Here is a 23,539-nt window from a genome sequence, read left to right on the forward strand (position 1 = left end):
TTGGAGGGGTCATCCTCCGCTGTTCCATCGCCATTGCCTTCTTTTGGGGTGTCCACCATGTATATATCATACGATGAGGTGGCTATCCAGTGCCCTATAGGCGCTGGTTCTTGATCGTCTCCTGCATCGGCGTCCATACCATCGATGTCTTCGGAGTCGAAGTCGAGCATGTCGGTTAAATCATCGACAGTGGCTACGAAGTGGGTGGTGGGTGGGCATTGAATTTCTTCATCATCGGCATCCCAATCTCGCTGACCATAGTCTGGCCAGGGCTCTCCTGATAAAGAGAGAGACTTTAGTGAATTCAGAATATCGTCGAAGGGCGAGCGCTGAAAGATGTCCGTGTTGGGGAACGTAGTAATTTCAAAAATATTCCTACGCACACGCAAGATCATGGTGATGCATAGCAACGAGAGGGGAGAGTGTTGTCTACGTACCCTCGTAGACCGACATCGGAAGCGTTATGACAACGCGGTTGATGTAGTCGTACGTCTTCACGGCCCGACCGATCAAGCACCGAAACTACGGCACCTCCGAGTTCTAGCACACGTTCAGCTCGATGACGACCCCCGGACTCCGATCCAACAAAGTGTCGGGGAAGAGTTCCGTCAGCACGACGGCGTGGTGACAATCTTGATGTTCTACCGTCGCAGGGCTTCGCCTAAGCACCGCTACAGTATTATCGAGGATTATGGTGGAGGAGCACCGCACACGGCTAAGAGAACGATCACGAAGATCAACTTGTGTGTCTAGAGGTGCCCCCTGCCCCCGTATATAAAGGAGCAAGGGGGGAGGCCGGCCGGCCCTTGGGCGCGCCAAGGAGGAGGAGTCCTCCTCCTAGTAGGAGTAGGACTCCCCTCTTTCCTACTCCTACTAGGAGGGGGAAAGGAAGGGGGAGAGGGAGAAGGAAAGGGGGGCGCCGCCCCCCTCTCCTAGTCCAATTTGGACCAGAGGGGGAGGGGGCGCGCGGCCCACCCTGGCCGCCCCTCTCTCTCTCCACTAGGGCTCATAAAGCCCACTACTTATCCGGGGGGTTCCGGTAACCCTCCAGCACTCTGCTTTTCTCCGAAATCACCCGGAACACGTCCGGTGTCCGAATATAGCCGTCCAATATATCAATCTTTATGTCTCAACCATTTCGAGACTCCTCGTCATGTCCGTGATCACATCCGGGGCTCCGAACAAACTTCAGTACATCAAAATATATAAACTCATAATGAAACTGTCATCGTAACGTTAAGTGTGCAGACCCTACGGGTTCAAGAACAATGTAGACATGACCGAGACATGTCTCCGGTCAATAACCAATAGCGGAACCTGGATGCTCATATTGGTTCCCACATATTCTACGAAGATCTTTATCGGTCAGACCGCATAACAACATACTTTGTTCCCTTTGTCATCGGTATGTTACTTGCCCGATATTCGATCGTCGGTATCTCAATACCTAGTTCAATCTCGTTATCGGCAAGTCTCTTTACTCGTTTTGTAATACATCATCTCGCAACTAACTCATTAGTTGCAATGCTTGCAAGGCTTATGTGATGTGCATTACCGAGAGGGCCCAGAGATACATCTCCGACAATCTGAGTGACAAATCCTAATCTCGAAATACGCCAACCCAACATGTACCTTTGGAGACACCTGTAGAGCTCCTTTATAATCACCCAGTTACATTGTGACGTTTGGTAGCACACAAAGTGTTCCTCCGACAAATGGGAGTTGCATAATCTCATAGTCATAGGAACATGTATAAGTCATGAAGAAAGCAATAGCAACATACTAAAGATCGGATGCTAAGCTAATGGAATGGGTCATGCCAATCACATCATTCTCCTAATGATGTGATACCGTTAATCAAATGACAACACATGTCTATGGTTAGGAAACATAACCATATTCGATTAACGAGCTAGTCTAGTAGAGGCACACTAGTGACGTTTAGTTTGTCTATGTACTCACACAAGTATTATGTTTCCGGATAATACAATTCTAGCATGAATAATAAACATTTATCATGATATAAGGAAATAAATAATAACTTTATTATTGCCTCTAGGGCATATTTCCTTTAGTCTCCCACTTGCACTAGAGTCAATAATTTAGATTACACAGTAATGATTCTAACACCCATGGAGCTTTGGTGCTGATCATGTTTTGCTTGTGGAAGAGGGTTAGTCAACGGGTCTGCTACATTCAAATCCGTATGTATCTTGCAAATCTCTATGTCTCCCACCTGGACTAGATCCCGGATGGAATTGAAGCGTCTCTTGATGTGTTTGGTTCTCTTGTGAAATCTAGATTCCTTTGCCAAGGCAATTGCACCAGTATTGTCACAAAAGATTTTCATTGGACCCGATGCACTAGGTATGACACCTAGATTGGATATGAACTCCTTCATCCAGACTCCTTCGTTTGCTGCTTCGGAAGCAGCTATATACTCCGCTTCACATGTAGATCCCGCCACAACGCTTTGTTTAGAACTGCACCAACTGACAGCTCCACCGTTTAATGTAAACACGTATCCGGTTTGTGATTTAGAATCATCCGGATTAGTGTCAAAGCTTGCATCAACTTAACCATTTACGATGAGCTCTTTGTCACCTCCATATACGAGAAACATGTCCTTAGTCCTTTTCAGGTATTTCAGGATGTTCTTGACCGCTGTCCAGTGATCCATTCCTGGATTACTTTGGTACCTCCCTGCTAGACTTATAGCAAGACATACATCAAGTCTGGTACACAGCATTGCATACATGATAGAGCCTATGGCTGAAGCATAGGGAACATCTTTCATTTTCTCTCTATCTTCTACAGTGGTCGGGCATTGAGTCTTACTCAATTTCACACCTTGTAACACATGCAAGAATCCTTTCTTTGCTTGATCCATTTTGAACTTCTTCAAAATTTTGTCAAGGTATGTGCTTTGTGAAAGTCCAATTAAGCGTCTTGATCTATCTCTATAGATCTTAATGCCCAATATGTAAGCAGCTTCACCGAGGTCTTTCATTGAAAAACTCTTATTCAAGTATCCCTTTATGCTATCCAGAAATTCTATATCATTTCCGATTAGTAATATGTCATCTACATATAATATCAGAAATGCTACAGAGCTCCCACTCACTTTCTTGTAAATACAGGCTTCTCCAAAAGTCTATACAAAACCAAATGCTTTGATCACATTATCAAAGTGTTTATTCTAACTTCGAGAGGCTTGCACCATTCCATAAATGGATCGCTGGAGCTTGCACACTTTGTTAGCTCCCTTTGAATCTACAAAACCTTCCGGCTGCATCATATACAACTCTTCTTCCAGAAATCCATTCAGGAATGCAGTTTTGACATCCATCTGCCAAATTTCATAATCATAAAATGCGGCAATTGCTAACATGATTCGGACAGACTTAAGCATCGCTACGGGTGAGAAGGTCTCATCGTAGTCAATCCCTTGAACTTGTCGAAAACCTTTTGCGACAAGTCGAGTTTTGTAGACAGTAACATTACCGTCAGCGTCAGTCTTCTTCTTGAAGATCCATTTATTCTCAATTGCTCGCCGATCTTTGGGCAAGTCAACCAAAGGCCACACTTTGTTCTCATACATGGATCCCATCTCAGATTTCATGGCTTCAAGCCATTTTGCGGAATCTGGGCTCACCATCGCTTCTTCATAGTTCGTAGGTTCATCATGATCTAGTAGCATGACTTCCAGAACAGGATTACCGTACAACTCTGGTGCGGATCTTACTCTGGTTGATCTACGAGGTTCAGTAATAACTTGTTCTGAAGTTTTATGATCATCATCATTAGCTTCCTCACTAATTGGTGTAGGTGTCACAGAAACCGGTTTCTGTGATGTACTACTTTCCAATAAGGGAGCAGGTACAGTTACCTCATCAAGTTCTACTTTCCTCCCACTCACTTCTTTCGAGAGAAACTCCTTCTCTAGAAAAGTTTCCGAATTTAGCAACAAAAGTCTTGCCTTCGGATCTGTGATAGAAGGTGTATCCAATAGTTTCCTTTGGGTATCCTATGAAGACACATTTCTCCGATTTGGGTTCGAGCTTATCAAGTTGAAGCTTTTTCACATAAGCATCGCAACCCTAAACTTTCAGAAACGACAACTTTGGTTTCTTGCCAAACCATAGTTCATAAGGTGTCGTCTCAACGGATTTTTATGGTGCCCTATTTAACGTGAATGCGGCCGTCCCTAAAGCATAACCGCAAAATGATAGCGGTAAATCAGTAAGAGACATCATAGATCGCACCATATCTAGTAAAGTACGATTACAACGTTCGGACACACCATTACGATGTGGTGTTCCGGGTGGCGTGAGTTGCGAAACTATTCCGCATTGTTTCAAATGTACACCAAACTCGTAACTCAAATATTCTCCTCCACGATCAGATCGTAGGAATTTTATTTTCTTGTTATGATGATTTTCAACTTCACTCTGAAATTCTTTGAACTTTTCAAATGTTTCAGACTTATGTTTCATTAAGTAGATATACCCATATCTGCTTAAGTCATCTGTGAAGGTGAGAAAATAACAATATCCGCCACGAGCCTCAACATTCATCGGACCACATACATCTGTATGTATGATTTCCAACAAATTTGTTGCTCTCTCCATAGTACCAGAGAACGATGTTTTGGTCATCTTGCCCATAAGGCACGGTTCGCAAGTACCAAGTGATTCATAATCAAGTGGTTCCAAAAGTCCATCAGTATGGAGTTTCTTCATGCGCTTTACACCGATATGACCTAAACGGCAGTGTCACAAATAAGTTGCACTATCATTATCAACTCTGCATCTTTTGGCTTCAACATTATGAATATGTGTGTCACTACTATCGAGATTTAATAAGAATAGACCACTCTTCAAGGGTGCATGACTATAAAAGATATTACTCATATAAATAGAACAACCATTATTCTCTGATTTAAATGAATAACTGTCTCGCATCAAACAAGATCCAGATATAATGTTCATGCTCAACGCTGGCACCAAATAGCAATTATTTAGGTCTAATACCAATCCCGAAGGTAGATGTAGAGGTAGCGTGCCGACCGCGATCACATCGACTTTGGAACCATTTCCCACGCGCATCGTCACCTCGCCCTTACCCAATCTTCGCTTAATCCGTAGTCCCTGTTTCGAGTTGCAAATATTAGCAACAGAACCAGTATCAAATACCCAGGTGCTACTGCGAGCATTAGTAAGGTACACATCAATAACATGTATATCATATATACATTTGTTCACCTTGCCATCCTTCTTATCCGCCAAATACTTGAGGCAGTTCCGCTTCCAGTGACCAGTCTGCTTGCAGTAGAAGCACTCAGTTTCAGGCTTAGGTCCAGATTTGGGTTTCTTCTCCTGAGCAGCAACTTGCTTGCTGTTCTTTTTGAAGTTCCCCTTCTTCTTCCCTTTGCCCTTTTTCTTGAAACTAGTGGTCTTGTTGACCATCAACACTTGATGCTCCTTCTTGATTTCTACCTCCGCAGATTTCAGCATTGCGAAGAGCTCGAGAATTGTCTTAACCATCCCTTGCATATTATAGTTCGTCACGAAGCTCTTGTAGCTAGGTGGAAGTGATTGGAGAATTCTATCAATGATGCAATCATCTGGAAGATTAACTCCCAATTGAATCAAGTGATTATTATACCCAGACATTTTGAGTATATGCTCACTGACAGAACTGTTCTCCTCCATCTTGCAGCTATAGAACTTATTGGAGACTTCATATCTCTCAATCCAGGCATTTGCTTGAAATATTAACTTCAACTCCTGGAACATCTCATATGCTCCATGATGTTAAAAACGTCGTTGAAGTCCCAATTCTAAGCCGTAAAGCATGGCACACTGAACTATCGAGTAGTCCCAATTCTGCCAGACGTTCATAACATCTGGTGTTGCTCCAGCAGCAGGCCTGGCACCCAGTGGTGCTTCCAGGACGTAATTCTTCTGTGCAGCAAAGAGGATAATCCTCAAGTTATGGACCCAGTCCGTGTAATTGCTACCATCATCTTTCAACTTTGCTTTCTCAAGGAACGCATTAAAATTCAACGGAACAACAGCACGGGCCATCTATCTACAATCAAACATAAACAAGCAAGATACTATCAGGTACTAAGTTCATGATAAATTTAAGTTCAATTAATCATATTACTAAAGAACTCCCACTTAGATAGACATCCCTCTAATCCTCTAAGTGATCACGTGATCCAAATCAACTAAACCATGTCCGATCATCACGTGAGATGGAGTAGTTTCATTGGTGAACATCACTATATTGATGATATCTACTATATGATTCACGCTCGACCTTTCGGTCTCCGTGTTCCGAGGCCATATCTGTATATGCTTGGCTCGTCAAGTATAACCTGAGTATTCCGCGTGTGCAACTGTTTTGCACCCGTTGTATTTGAACGTAGAGCCTATCACACCCGATCATCACGTGGTGTCTCACCACGAAGAACTTTCGCAACGGTGCATACTCAGGGAGAACACTTCTTGATAATTAGTGAGAGATCATCTTAAAATGCTACCGTCAATCAAAGCAAGATAAGATGCATAAAAGATAAACATCACATGCAATCAATATAAGTGATATGATATGGCCATCATCATCTTGTGCTTGCGATCTCCATCTTCGAAGCACCGTCATGATCATCATCGTCACCAGCGCGACACCTTGATCTCCATCGTAGCATCGTTGTCGTCTCGCCAATCTTATGCTTCTACGACTATCGCTACCGCTTAGTGATAAAGTAAAGCATTACAGGGCGAGTGCATTGCATACAATAAAGCGACAACCATATGGCTCCTGCCAGTTGCCGATAACTCGGTTACAAAACATGATCATCTCATACAATAAAATTTAGCATCATGTATTGACCATATCACATCACAACATGCCCTGAAAAAACAAGTTAGAAGTCCTCTACTTTATTTGTTGCAAGTTTTACGTGGATGCTACGGGCTTAAGCAAGAACCAATCTTACCTACGCATCAAAAACCACAACGATAGTTTGTTAAGTTGGTGCTGTTCTAACCTTCGCAAGGACCGGGCATAGCCACACTCGGTTCAACTAAAGTTGGAGAAACTGACACCCGCCAGCCACCTGTGTGCAAAGCACGTTGGTAGAACCAGTCTCGCGTAAGCGTACGCGTAATGTCGGTCCGGGCCGCTTCATCCAACAATACCACCGAACCAAAGTATGACATACTGGTAAGCAGTATGACTTATAGCGCCCACAACTCACTTGTGTTCTACTCGTGCACAACATCAACGCATAAAACCAGGCTCGGATGCCACTGTTGGGGAACGTAGTAATTTCAAAAATATTCCTACGCACACGCAAGATCATGGTGATGCATAGCAACGAGAGGGGAGAGTGTTGTCTACGTACCCTCGTAGACCGATAGCGTAAGAGTTATGACAACGCGGTTGATGTAGTCGTACGTCTTCACGGCCCGACCGATCAAGCACCGAAACTACGGCACCTCCGAGTTCTAGCACACGTTCAGCTCGATGACGACCCCCGGACTCCGATCCAGCAAAGTGTCGGGGAAGAGTTCCGTCAGCACGACGGCGTGGTGACGATCTTGATGTTCTACCATCGCAGGGCTTCGCCTAAGCACCGCTACAATATTATCGAGGATTATGGTGGAGGGGGCACTGCACACGGCTAAGAGAACGATCACGAAGATCAACTTGTGTGTCTAGAGGTGCCCCCCTGCCCCCGTATATAAAGGAGCAAGGGGGAGGCCGGCCGGCCCTCGGGTGCGCAAAGGAGGAGGAGTCCTCCTCCTAGTAGGAGTAGGACTCCCCTCTTTCCTACCCCTCTCTCTCTCCACTAGGGCCCATAAAGCCCACTACTTATCCTGGGGGGGGGGGGTTCCAGTAACCCTCCGGCACTCCGGTTTTCTCCGAAATCACCCGGAACACTTCCGGTGTCCGAATATAGCCGTCCAATATATCAATCTTTATGTCTCTACCATTCTGAGACTCCTCATCATGTCCATGATCACATCCGGTACTCTGAACAAACTTTGGTACATCAAAATATATAAACTCATAATGAAACTGTCATCGTAACGTTAAGTGTGCAGACCCTACGGGTTCGAGAACAATGTAGACATGACCGAGACATGTCTCCGGTCAATAACCAATAGCGGAACCTGGATGCTCATATTGGTTCCCACATATTCTACGAAGATCTTTATCGGTCAGACCGCATAACAACATACTTTGTTCCCTTTGTCATCGGTATGTTACTTGCCCGATATTCGGTCGTCGGTATCTCAATACCTAGTTCAATCTCGTTACCGGCAAGTCTCTTTACTCGTTTCGTAATACATCATCTCGCAACTAACTCATTAGTTGCAATGCTTGCAAGGCTTATGTGATGTGCATTACCGAGAGGGCCCAGAGATACCTCTCCGACAATCGGAGTGACAAATCCTAATCTCGAAATACGCCAACCCAGCATGTACCTTTGGAGAAACCTGTAGAGCTCCTTTATAATCACCCAGTTACGTTGTGACGTTTGGTAGCACACAAAGTGTTCCTCCGGCAAACGGGAGTTGCATAATCTCATAGTCATAGGAACATGTATAAGTCATGAAGAAAGCAATAGCAACATACTAAACGATCGGATGCTAAGCTAATGGAATGGGTCATGTTAATCACATCATTCTCCTAATTATGTGATCCCGTTAATCAAATGAAAACACATGTCTATGGTTAGGAAACATAACCATCTTGGATTAACGAGCTAGTCTAGTAGAGGCACACAGTGACGTTTAGTTTGTCTATGTACTCACACAAGTATTATGTTTCCGGATAATACAATTCTAGCGTGAATAATAAACATTTATCATGATATAAGGAAATAAATAATAACTTTATTATTGCCTCTAGGGAATATTTCCTTCAGTCCGCGGCGGTGAACTCCATGATCGGCGCCCGATCGAGTTCGATCGGTAGGGGCGCGGAGGGCTCGGAGTCTGGAGAGGAGTCTGGCTCCTTGGAGTCACGGGCTTCGCAGAGAATAGGGCTGGTGTTCGGCTCGATCGCCGTAGAGATTGCAGCCCCTGAGGTGGTGTCCAACCACCCACCCTCGATTGGCACAGTTGGCTCCGAATTAAGGGTCCGGGCTGATGCGGGTGTGCCTCCAGGGCACTGTTCGGTGGCAGAGCTAGATCATGCCCATCGTGACAGTGCGGCGCGCTCGGCCACGGCTCGAATCCGTCGAAGATCAAGTCTCCACGGAGGTCGGCCGTGTAGCTCAAACTTCCAAATCTGACCTGATGGCCAGGGGCGTAGCTTTTGATCTGTTCCAGATGGCCAAGCGAATTTGCCCGCAGTGCAAAGCCGCCAAATACGAAGATCTGTCCGGGGAGAAAAGTCTCACCCTGGATTGCATCGCTGTTGATGATCGAAGAAGCCATCGGGCCTAAAAGTGATGACACAGAGGAACTCTCAATGAAAGCACCAATGTCGGTGTCAAAACCGGCGGATCTCGGGTAGGGGGTCCCGAACTGTGCGTCTAGGCGGATGGTAACAGGAGGCAGGGGACACAATGTTTTACCCAGGTTCGGGCCCTCTTGATGGAGGTAAAACCCTACGTCCTGCTTGATTAATATTGATGATATGGGTAGTACAAGAGTAGATCTACCGCGAGATCAGAGAGGCTAAACCCTAGAAGCTAGCCTATGGTATGATTGTTGTTCGTCCTACGGACTAAAACCCTCCAGTTTATATAGACACCAGAGAGGGCTAGGGTTACACTGAGTCGGTTACAATGGTAGGAGATCTACATATCCGTACCGCCAAGCTTGCCTTCCACGCCAAGGAAAGTCCCTTCCGAACACGGGACGAAGTCTTCAATCTTGTATCTTCATAGTCCAGGAGTCCGGCCGAAGGTATAGTCCGGCTAACCGGACACCCCCTAATCCAGGACTCCCTCAGTAGTCTTCACTGGAATGAAATGCGCTACCTTTGTCAAACGATCGACTACTACCCAAATCGAATCATAGCCTGAACATGTTCTGGGCAATCCCGTAATAAAATCCATGCCTAGCTTATCCCACTTCCATTCGGGTATTGGCAATGGCTGTAGCAATCCTGCTGGCTTCTGATGCTCTTCCTTTACTCTCTGACATACATCACAAACTTCTACATACTCCGCAATATCCTTCTTCATTCCGGTCCACCAGAAAGTATCTTTCAAATCTAAATACATCTAGGTATTTCCTGGGTGAATCGAATATGGTGAATCATGGGCTTCATGCAGAATCAACTTCCCGATCTCCGGGTCATTGGGCACATAAACACGGTCTTCAAACCATAAGGTATCGTGCTCATCCTCACGAAATCCTTTAGCTTTTCCTTTGCTCATTTTCTCCTTTATAGAAACAATCTCCTTGTCAGTCCTTTGAGCTTCTCTGATCTTATCCATCATAGTAGACTGAATCTCCGATGCTGCTACATAGCCTCTCGGAACTATCTCCAAACATAGCTCACGAAGGTCCTCGGCTAACTCCCTTGGTAAATCTCCCGTCATTAGGGTGTTGACATGGCTTTTATGGCTCAATGCGTCGGCTACTACGTTAGCCTTCCCGGGATGATAATGCAATCTCATATCATAATCCTTGATGAGCTCCAACCATCTCCTTTGCCTGAGATTCAACTCCTTCTGCGTGAAAATGTAATTCAAACTCTTATGATCCGTGTACACCTCGCAGTGGTTTCCAATGAGAAAATGTCTCCAAGTTTTCAATGCTTGCACTACGGCTGCTAACTCCAAATCATGCGTGGTATAATTCAACTCATGAGGCTTAAGATGTCGTGAGGCATATGAAACAACTCTTCCCTCCTGCATAAGCACTGCTCCAAGTCCTTGACGTGAAGCGTCGCAATACACCTCATAATCCTTGTTCTGATCCGGCAAAATCAACACTGGTGATGCAACCAGACGTTTCTTCAACTCCTGGAAACTGGCCTCACATTCCTCAGTCCATTTTAATTTTGTATCCTTCTTTAACAATTCCGTCATAGGTTTTGCAATCTTCGAGAAATTTTCAATAAATCTCCGATAGTATCCTGCGAGTCCAAGAAAACTCCGGATCTCTCCAACTGTTGTTGGGGCTTCCCAATTTGTCACAGTGTCAACCTTGGTGGGATCTACTGCAATACCTTCTCTGGATATAACATGTCCGAGGAATCCAAATTCCTTCAACCAAAATTCACATTTGCTAAACTTGGCATATAGTTGATGTTCTCTGAGCTTCTCAAGTACCAAACACAAATGTTCCTTATGCTCCTCTTCATTCTTCGAGTAAACCAGAATATCATCAATGAACACTACGACGAACTTATCCAAAAACTCCATAAACACTTTGTTCATCATGTTCATAAAATAGGTTGGGGCGTTAGTCAAACCAAATGACATAACGGTATACTCGTACAGCCCATACCTGGTGGTAAAAGCCGTCTTAGGTATATCCTGTTCTCGAATTTTCAACTGATGGTATCCTGATCGCAGATCGATCTTGGAAAATACCTTAGCTCCTTGCAATCGATCAAACAGATCATTGATCATCGGTAGTGGGTACTTGTTCTTGATGATTACTTCATTCAATCCTCGATAATCAACAACCATCCTTAACGATCCATCCTTTTTCTCCACTAGAAGTACTGGCGATCCCCAAGGCGAAGAGCTTGGGCGAATATAACCTTTATCCAATAACTCTTTAATCTGCTTCTTAATCTCCTCCAAATCCTTTGCGGGCATCCTGTATGGTCTCTTAGATATTGGCCCTGTGCCTGGCAAAAGCTCAATAAAAAATTCAATATCTCTATCTGCTGGCATGCCTGGCAACTCCTCTGGAAATACATCCGGAAAATCCTTCACCACTGGTACTTCCTCCTGCACAACTCCTATTAAGGAATTTACCTGAGTCCTTTTCGGCACATACCGGGATACATACTTGATCCTTCTTCCTTCTAGCGTTGTAAGAAAAATTGTCTTACTGGCGCATTCAATGTTCCCTTCATACTTTGATAACCACCCCATGCCTAATATCACATACAATCCTTGTGATTCCAATACTATTAGGTCCGAGGGAAATACATAGTTACCGATCCTTAATGGTAACCGATCACACCATAGACTAGCCATATGCTCTGCTCCAGGCGAGGTTACTAACATGGGTGACCTAAGGGCTTGGGTTGGCAATTTATACTTATCCACAAATCCCCTTGAGATGTATGAATGTGATGCACCAGTATCAAAAAGGACGAGTGTAGTAAATGACTTAACCAAAAACTTACCTATTACTGCATTTGGCTGAGCTTCAACCTCCTCCACGTTAACGTGGTTCACCTGTCCCCTATTGAAAGGGTTCGGCTCCTTCCCAGAGCTTCCATTGCCACTTCCATTCTGGGCTTCAGGACATTCATTGGCATAATGTCTGGTCTTCTGACACTTAAAGCAAGTGACTTGGCTCAGGTCTCTCTTAGCTGGGGTTGACGGGTTGGTATGGTTTTGGCCATTGCTTCCTCCATTCCCATTACCATTCTTGGGGCCATTATGATTGTGCGAGCTACCTCCCCCATGGGTATGCTGGAAAGGTCCTCCAGGTCTAGGGGTAAAATGCGGCTTCTGCTGAGCTCCAGAATTGTACTTCCCTTGTCCATACTTCCTCTTGCGGTTCTCAATTTGCCGCTGCTTCCCTTCAATCATAAGAGCATGATCTACCAACTCCTGGTAGTTGTTGAAGCTTGCTACCATCAACTGCATGCTCAACTCATCATTCAGTCTTTCCAGAAACTTCTCCTGATTAGTGGCATCCACATACTGGCCAATGGTCCGTCCTCCTTGGCGTAAGTTATGAAACTCGCGTTTCTTCATGGCCATAGCTCCTGCTGAAACATGGGCAGTACGGAAACACTGCTGAAACTGGTCCCATGTGACAGTGTCGATAGGGAAAGTGGCTATGAAATTCTCCCACCATGATGACGCGGGTCTGTCAAGCTAATGTGCGGCAAACTTCACCTTTTCCGCATCTGTGCATCCTGCCATGGTCAACTCCCTTGCTGTCTTGTAGAGCCAATCATCTGCTACTATAGGCTCGGTGCTACTGGAGAACACCGGCGGGTTCAGCCTAAGAAAATGGGCTAAGTGGTCAACAGGTGGTGGTGGTGGTGGGTTGTTGTTGTTGTTGTTCCCCTGATTCTGATTCTGGACTAGCAACTGCATCAACGTATTCTGCTGCTGGATCAACTGAGTGAGCTCCGGTGGGAAAGCAAATCCATTGTCACGTCTCGGAGGCACCTGATGGGTTTAGAAAAGTTGAGATTTAAGAATAGAATGAGGTCTAGAGAGAAAACACTACCCATATGCACATGAGGCAAAAACAAACAATTCACTTCATTCAATCAAACAAGGGCATACAATTGGTCTAACTATCGCAAAAGTGCTCAGACTACTATATTTACATGGTGGAATACTACTACTGATGGGGTGGTCTACTAGAAATATTCTTCGGTTGCAGACTCCATGATATCTGCTCCAGCTTCATCAAATCGCAAAGGTAGATGTGATCAAAGGAAATGAAATGAGACAGACCCAGGGACTCACCTTTCGGGTTGCACTACGCCCTAAGGCGCCCACAATGGGATTTACAAAGATTCGAGTGGATGACGGGATCAGCAGAGGCAGAGGAGGACCAGTAGCAGTGGTCTGTTGAGATAGACAGTGGTAAATACCTCGGCAGTTCAACTCTTGTCATTCCTGGCATTGAGGATCCAACTATCACGGAGATGATCGCATGTAGGGAAGCATTAGCCCTTGTGGAAGATCTGCACTTGCAAAAATTTATCATTCCATGGGACCCAAAACAAACTGTTTTGGACATCTCCAAAGGTAGCTGTGGCAAGAATGGTTCAATAGTTAATGAGATTAAACTTAGAGCTACTTCATTTCATTACAATTTTACTTTCGAAGGTCGTGTTGTCAACACCAAAGCACATAGTTTAGCCAAGTACTCCTTAGCTATTGGCCAAGCCAACCCCATGACTAAACTTGTATCCCACTTCGTGTGACTTTTGATGAATAAAACTTGGATTTACCCCTAAAAATGCAATGTTTTGAATTTTTGATACAAATTTTGTGAGAACGTACATTGATGTGCGTCAATTTTCTAGATTTTTTTCAGATTGGTTGAAAAATTTAGAATGTGACATGATGTTCGGTGTGCTAGATACATTATCGGCAAATAGGAGCTCTCCTGGCTGCATTGGGGAAGAAATTTTCTCCTAGCATTTGGTCGCCTGCGTTGGGCTGGGCCAAAGCGCATTTTGTTGCATACACTAGACCCAATTAAGGGTTAACAACTACACATGACGCAGAGTTACAATAGAGTAGATAGGTATAGCTCTATTATCTAGGCGAATCAAAACGAAAAATGCACAACATAAAGTTCTATGGAATAACGAGATGAAGCTAGTGGTCAAAGGAAATTTCAAACAATTGAGCATGAGTGATGGATTTGTCAAATTATGTCTAAACTACCACATGAACACCTTAATACGGTACAATGGAGAGATACACATATACTCGTTTACGACCGCCAAAACAGAAGATGTACAACAAGGAGGTCGTGTGAAACAGTGAGATGAAGCTATTGGTCAAAGAAAAATTCAAACGATTGACCATGTGTGACGAGTTTGACAAAGTTCATCCAAAATAGCTCCAAAAATGAGCACGAAGTTGAACATTTACACTCAACGAAACCTCAAACCGACCACCTGAATGGAACCACAACATCATGTGCATCTTTTTCGTGTAGAGCTTTGATACGTCCATTTTGCATCATATTTACCTACTGTTATTTATAATGTTTTATGCATAATAATGCTTTTTGGAGTAATTCTAATGCCTTTTCTCTCATAATATGCAAGGTTCACACAAAGAAGGAAAATACCGGCAGATGAAATTCTGGACCTGAAAAAGCTATGTCAGGCCACCTATTCTGCACAACTCCAAATGAGCTGAAACTTCATGGGGATTTTTTATGGAATATATAAGAATTATTGGAGCAAATAACTACTAGAGGGGGCCACTAGGTGGGCACAACCCACCTGGGCGCGCCAGCGAGTCCAGGCGTGCCCTGGTGGGTTGTGCCCTCCTCGGCCCACCTTCGGTGCCCCTCTTCTGCTATATAAGTCATTTTGACCTAGCAAAAAAAAATTAGAGGAGGACTTTCAATACGAAGTGCCGCCATCTCGAGGCGGAACTTGGGCAGGAGCACTTTTGCCCTCCGGCGGAGCGACTCCGCCGGGGGAACTTCCCTCCCGAAGGGGGAAATCATCGTTATCATCATCACCAACAACTCTCCCATCTTGGGGAGGGCAATCTCCATCAACATCTTCAACAACACCATCTCCTCTCAAACCCTAGTTCATCTCTTGTGTTCAATCTTTGTACCGGAACCTTCGATTTGTGCTTGTGGATGACTAGTAGTGTTGATTACATCTTGTAGTTGATTACTATATGGTTTATTTGGTGGAAGATTATATGTACAGATCCATTATGCTATTTAATACCCCTCTGATCTTGAGCATGATTATCATTTGTGAGTAGTTACTTTTGTTCTTGAGGTCATGGGAGAAATCTTGTTGCAAGTAATCATGTGAACTTGATATGTGTTTGATATTTTTGATGGTATGTATGTTGTGATTCCCATAGTGGTGTCATGTGAACGTCGACTACATGGCACTTCACCTTATTTGGGCCTAAGGGAATGCATTGTGGAGTAGTTATTAGATGATGGGTTGCGAGAGTGACATAAGCTTAAACCATAGTTTATACGCTACTTCGGAAGGGACTGATTTGGATCCAAAAGTTTAATGCTATGGTTAGATTTTATCTTAATACTTTTCTCGTAGTTGCGGATGCTTGCGAGAGGGTTAATCATAAGTAGGAGGTTTGTTCAAGTAGGAACAACACCTAATCACCGGTCCACCCACATATCAAATTATCAAAGTGGCAAACACAAATCAAACCAACATGAGAAAGTGACTAGATGAAATTCCCGTGTACCCTCAAGAACGCTTTGGTTATCATAAGAGACCGTTTTGGCCTGTCCTTTGCCTCAAAAGGATTGGGCTACCTTGCTGCACTTTTGTTACCATTATCGTTACTTGCTCGTTAAAAATTATCTTGCTATCAAACTACTCGTCACTTATAATTTTAGTGCTTGTAGAGAATACCTTGCTGAAAACCGCTTGTCATTTCCTTCTACTCCTCGTTGCGTTCGACACTCTTACTTATCGAAAGGACTACGATTGATCCCCTATAGTTTTGGGTCATCAAGCTTATCTCGAATCAAAACACCGTTCTGTTTGTGAAGAATATGAAGGAGTGTGAGTGAAATAGGCCACTGATTTCTACTATGCAACTTTATTCTTGTAGACACGTGTTGGGCCTCCAAGCGCAGAGTTTTGTAGGACAGTAGCAATTTTCCCTCAAGTGGATGACCTAAGGTTTATCTACCCGTGGGAGGTGTAGGATGAAGATGGTCTCTCTCAAACGACCCTGCAACCAAAAAATAAAAAGTCTCTTGTGTCCCCAACACACCAAATACAAATGGTAATTTGTATAGGTGCACTAGTTCAGCGAAGAGATGGTGATATAAGTGTAATAATGATAGTAGATATTGATTTTTGTGATAGTGAAAATAATAAACAGCAAGGTAGCATGTAACAAAAGTGAGCACAAACAGGATTGCAATTCTTGAAAACAAGGCCTAGGGTCCGTACTTTCGCTAGTGTAATCTCTCAACAATGCTAATATAATTGGATCATATAACCATCCCTCAACGTGTGATGAAGAATCACTCCAAAGTTCTTATCTAGTGGAGAACATAACAAGAAATTTTTTGTAGCAATTCTTTCCAATCAATCTATCCAAGAGTTCGTACTAAAATAACACCAAGATATTATTTCCGACCGATCTATCAAGAGTTCGTACTAAAATAACACTAAGTTATTATTCTTTCCGATTGATATATCAAGAGTTTGTACTAAAATAACACCAAAGCAAATTCAGATTCATAATACTCAATCCAACACAAAGAACTTCAAAGAGTTCCCCAAGATTTCTACTTGAGAAACAAAAGACGAGAACGTGCATCAACCCCTATGCATAGATTACCCCAATGTTACCTCGGGAATCTACGAGTTGAGTGCCAAAACATATATCAAGTGAATCAATATGATACCCCATTGTCACCACAAGTATTCATATGCAAGACATATATCAAGTGTTCTCAAATCCATAAAAGTATTCAATTCGATAAAATGAAATCTCAAAGGGAAAAATCAATTCATCACAAGATAGAGAGGGGAAAACACCATATGATCCGACTATATTAACAAAGCCCACGATACATCAAGATTGTGACATCTCAAGAACACGAGAGAGAGAGAGAGATTAAACACATAGCTACTGATACAAACTGATGACCCACAAGTATAGGGGATGAATTGTAGCTCTTTTCGATAAGTAAGTGTGTCGAACCCAACGAGGAGCAGAAGGAAATGACAAGTGGTTTTCAACAAGGTAATGTCTGCAAGTGCTGAAATTATAAGTAGCAGAGTAGTTTGATAGAAAGGTAATTTGTAACGAGCAAGTAACGATAGTAGTAACAAAAGTGCATCAAGGTAGCCCAATCCTTTTGAGGCAAAGGACAGGCCAAAACGGTTTCTTATGATAAGAAAAGTGTTCTTCAAGGTACACAGGAATTTCATCTAGTCACTTTCACCATCTTGGTTCGATTTGTGTTCGCTACTTCGATAATTTGATTTGTGGGTGGACCGGTGCTTAGGTGTCATTCTTACTTAAAAAACCCTCCTACTTATGATTAACCCTCCCGCAAGCATCCGCAACTACGAGAAAAGTATTAAGAATAAATTCTAACCATAGCATTAAACTTTTGGATCCAATCGGTCCCTTACGGAATAGCGCATAAACTAGGGTCTAAGCTTCTGTCACTCTCGCAACCCATCATCTAATTGTACTCCACAATGCATTCCCTTAGGCCCAAATATGGTGAAGTGTCATGTAGTCTCCGTTCACATGACACCACTAAGGGAATCACAACATACATAGTATCAAAATAACAAACACATATCAAGTTCACATGATTACTTGCAACATGATTTCTCCCGTGACCTCAAGAACAAAAGTAACTACTCACAAATGATAATCATGCTCAAGATCAGAGGGGTATTAAATAGCATAATGGATCTGAACTTGTAATCTTCCACCAAATAAACTATATAGTAATCAGCTACAAGATGTAATCAACACTACTAGTCACCCACAAGCACCAATCTATACTTCCGATAACAAGATTGAACATAAGAGATGAACTAGGGTTTGAGATGAGATGGTGTTGTTGAAGATGTTGATGGAGATTTCCCTCCCCAAGATGGGAGAGTTGTTGGTGATGGTGATGACGATGATTTCCCCCTCTGGGAGGGAAGTTCCGCCTCGAGACAGTGGCGCTCCGTCCCGAAAGTCCTCTCCTTATTTTTTTCTAGGTCAAAATGACTTATATACCAGAAGATGGGCACCGGAGGCGGGCCTGGGTGAGCACAACCCACCAGGGCGCGCCTGGGCTCCCTGGCGCGCCTGGGCTCCCTGGCGCGCCCAGGTGGGTTGTGCCCACCTGGTGGGCCCCCTCTGGTAGTTATTTTCTCCAATATCCATCATATATTTGATAAAAAATCTCCGTGAAGTTTCAGCTTGTTTGGAGTTGTGCAGAATAGGTAACCTGACATAGCTTTTTCGGTCCAGATTTCTAGCTGCCGAAATTCCCCCTCTTTTGTGTATACCTTGCATATTATCAGAGAAAAGGCATTAGAATTACTCCAAAAACCATTATTATGGATAAAAACAACATAAATAATAGTAAGAAAACATGATGCAAAATGGACGTATCACAAACCCTCTGCCCCGAGGGTGGACTACTCCCTCCTCATCATGGTGGCCGCCGAGATGATGAAGCTGGCCCGATGATGATTTCCCCCTCCGGCAGGGTGCTGGAACGTGCTCCCGATTGGTTTTTCATGGTTACAGAGGCTTGCAGTGGCAGAACTTCTGATCTTGGTTTAGCCCGAGGATTTTTGGAATATTTGTGAATTTACAGGGTAAAGAGAGGGTGCTGGAGGCCACCGAGGTGGGCACAATCCACCTGGGCACGCCTGGGCCCCCAAGCGCGCCCTGGTGGTTGTGCCCCCTCGGGGCACCCATAGGTGGTTCTCTGGCCCATTGGTTGTCTTCTGGTCCATAAAAAATCCAGAAAAAGTTTCGCGGTGTTTGGACTCCGTTTGATATTGATTTCCTGCGATGTAAAAAACATGCAAAAAACAGAACTGGCACTTGGCATTATGTCAATAGGTTAGTCCCAAAAAATAATATAAAATGACTATAAAATGATTATAAAACATCCAAGAATGATAATATAACAACATGGAACAATCAAATATTATAGATACGTTGGAGACATATCAGCATCCCCAAGCTTAATTCCTGATCGTCCTCGAGTAGGTAAATGATAAAAACAGGATTTTTGATGTGGAATGCTGGGTAACATGTCATCTCATATTCTTTTCTTTATAGCATGGACATTTGGACTTTTATATGGTTCAAAGCAATAGTTTAGTTTTGACATGAGACTTAAATACTCAAGCATATCAACAAGCAACTATGTCTTTCAAAATATCAACGCTAAAATAAGTTATACCTAGCCCATCATGCTCAATCATTGATCCATTCATGAAACAGACTCGCATATTAGCTACACCCAATGCTCAAGTACGATCATAGTGCCCCCTAGTTGGTGCTTTATAAGAGAAGTTGGAGACTCAAATTCAAAATAAAAATTGCATAAAGTAAAATAAAGGACCTTCACAGAGGGAAGTAGGGATTTGTAGAGGTGCCAGAGCTCAAAGCGAAAATTGAGAGATAAAAACATTTTGAGAGGCATACTTTTCCCACCAACAAAAACGACTTAGAGGTCCCAACATTTTCCATGCTAGATATATCATAGGCGGTCCCCAAACAGAAAATAAAGTTTATTCCTTTTCCACCATACTTTCACTTTCCAAGGCTAACCGTATCCACGGGTGCCCTCCATACCAACACTTTCCAAGGAATTTATTACTTGACAACATAAAGTAAATTCATTTTTCGTTTCGGGACTGCGCATCCCTAATACCTTTGCCTTACCCTCGTGCAATGACAAGTGAATAAACACTCATCGTGAGAATAACACATCTAACATGGAAAATATTGGCCACCTCTCACCGCCTCGCGAGCGGTACGAGCACACAAAAGAGAATTTTATTTTGAAAATTAGAGATGTCACATACAAATTTTCTTAGAACGGCAAAAGAATACTGCATATAGGTAGGTATGGTGGACTCATGTGGCAAAACTGGTTTAAAGGATTTTGGATGCACAAGTAGTGATCATACTTAGTGCAAAATGAAGGCTAACAAAAGATTGAGAAGCGACCAGCCAAGAAACGAATAATCTCATAAGCGAGCATTGAGCATAATTAACACCGAATAATGCACCACAAGTAGGATATAATTTCATTGCATAACTATTGACTTTCGTGCTTGCATAGGGAATCACAAACCTTAACCCCAATATTCTTACTAAGCATAATTACTCATAAACATGACTCAAATATCACATCATCATATCTCAAATCAATTACAAGGAATCAAGTTTATTTCGTCCAATGATCTTCATGAAAGTTTTTATTATATCCTTCTTGGAAATATATCACTTTGGGACTAACTTTCATGTGTTGCTTTCGATAAGCTCAAACAAATATAAGTGAAGATCATGAGCATAATATTTCTTTATCTCAAATTAATTTAAGTGAAGCAAGAGAGAATTTCTTCAAAAATACTAAAGCACACCGTGCTCAAAAAGATATAAGTGAAGCACAAGAGCAATTCCATAGAAAAGACCTTCGTTGACGGGATGTGAATGCTGCTTACTTAGCCTCCGTGGCAACTATTTGAGGGCTCTATTTTATTTAAAAAACTTTCAGATATAAGTACTTTATTAAAACAACAAGCAAAATGAAACTAAAATGACATTCTAAGAATAGCACAACTCATGTGAAGAAGCAAAAACTTAGGCTCAATCGATACTAACCGATAATTGTTGAAGAGGAAAGGTGGGATGCCTATCGGGGCATCCCCAAGCTTAGATGCTTGAGATTTCTTGAAATATTATATTGGGGTTGCCTTGGGCATCCCCAATCTTGAGCTTTTGTGTCTCCTTAATTCTTCTCATATCACAGTTTTCCTAAATCTCAAAAGCTTCATCCACACAAAACTCAACAAGAACTCATGAGATAAGTTAGTATAAACCAATGCAAAAACCTTATCATTCTATACTGTATAAAATAACTAAAATTATTATTCAACATTGCATTCTAAATTCCTATACATATTTCATACTCCTATCCTCAAATAGAATCATTAAACAAGCAAACATATGCGAACATAACAGCAATCTTCCAAAACAGTACAGTCTGTAAAGAATGCAAGAGTATAAATACTTCCGTAACTACAAAAGTTATGAAAATTTGACACACTGTAGAAAATTTATGATAGCTCATTTTTCAAAAAGTTTCAACATTTTATCACATTCTGACTTTTCTAGGGAATTTTTGCAACAACGGTAAACTTTCTATTTTTAAACAGCGACATGTATACTTGCAAAATAAGCATGACAAAGGCTATCATTGCCACTTTTATTGAAATAAAAGATGCAAAAAATTATTATAAATAACAGAAAGAAAATCCTAACAAAATAAAATGGTGCTCCAAGTAAAACTCATATCATGTGACGAATGAAAACATAGCTCCAAGTGAGGTTACCGATATTGTTGGAGACGAAAGAGGGGATGCCTTCCGGGCATCCCCAAGCTTAGTTTCTTGGATCTTCCTTGAATATTACCTTGGGGATGCCTTTGGCATCCCCAAGATTAGGTACTTGTCACTCCTTATTCTCCTCATATCGATATCTCACCCAAAACTTGAAAACTTCAATCACACAAAACTTAACGGAACTTCGTGGGATAGGTTAGTATGATAAAGACAAATTATCCACTTTGGTACTGTCAAAGACAAGATTCATAAATTTTCTCACACAATGACTACTGTAGCATATCATTTCCACAATTTATATTGAGCAATATAAGCCATAGAAACTAGGAACCAAGCAAACTATGCATTGAAAACAGAATCTGTCAAAAACAGAACAGTCTGTAGTAATCTGTACTCCAACCATATTTATGCTACTCACAAAATTCTGAAAAATAGGAAAACCTGGGTAATTTGTCTATTAAGCTTATGCAAAATAAATCAGAATTTTATCGCGCTTCTGTTAAAAATGAGAATTATTTTCCTGAGCACAAAAGTTTCTGTTTTTCAGCAAGATCAAATCAACTATCACCGTAAGTCATCCCAAAAGTCTTACTTGGCACTTTATTGAAACAAAAGCAATGAAACATGATTACCACAGTAGCCTAATCATGTGAGCACACAAAAACAGTAGGTAAAAGTGTTGGGTTGTCTCCCAACAAACGCTTTTCTTTAATGCCTTTTAGCTAGGCATGATGATTTCAATGATGCTCGCATAAAAGATAAGAATTGAAACATAAAGAGAGTATCATGAATCATATGACTAGCACATTTAGGTCTAAACCACTTCCTATGCATAGGGATTTTGTGAGCAAACAACTTATGGGAACAATAATCAACTAGCATAGGAAGGAAAAACAAGCATAACTTCAAAACATTCAACACATAGAGAGGAAACTTGATATTATTGCAATTCCTACCAGCATAAGTTCCTCCCTCATAATAATTTTCAGTAGCATCATGAAGAAAATCAATAGTATAACTATCAGATAAAGCATTCTTTTCATGATCCACAAGCATACAAATTTTATTACTCTCCACATAAGCAAATTTATTCTCATCCGTAGTAGTGGGAGCAAACTCAACAAAATAACTATCATGAGATTGAAAATTAAAATCATGATGACAAGTTTCATGGTTATAATTATTCTTTATAGCATACATGTCATCACCATAATCATCATAGATAGCAACTTTGTTCTCATAATCAATTGGAACCTCTTCCGAAATAGTGGATTCATCACTGAATAAAGCCATGACCTCTCCAAATCCACTTTCATAATTATCACAATAAGATTCAACACCATCCAAAATAGTGGGATCGTTACTTCCTAAAGTTGGCACTCATCCAAACCCACTTTCATCAATATAATCATCATAAATAGGAGGCATGCTTTCATCATAATAAATTTGCACATCAAAACTTGGGGGACAAAAAATATCATCTTCATCAAACATAGCATCCCCAAGCTGGTAGCTTTACATATCATTAGCATCATGGATATTCAAA

Source organism: Triticum urartu, chromosome 3A (genome assembly GCF_056163025.1).
Source record: "Triticum urartu cultivar PI428250 chromosome 3A, HENAU_Tu73, whole genome shotgun sequence".
Taxonomy (NCBI): domain Eukaryota; kingdom Viridiplantae; phylum Streptophyta; class Magnoliopsida; order Poales; family Poaceae; genus Triticum; species Triticum urartu.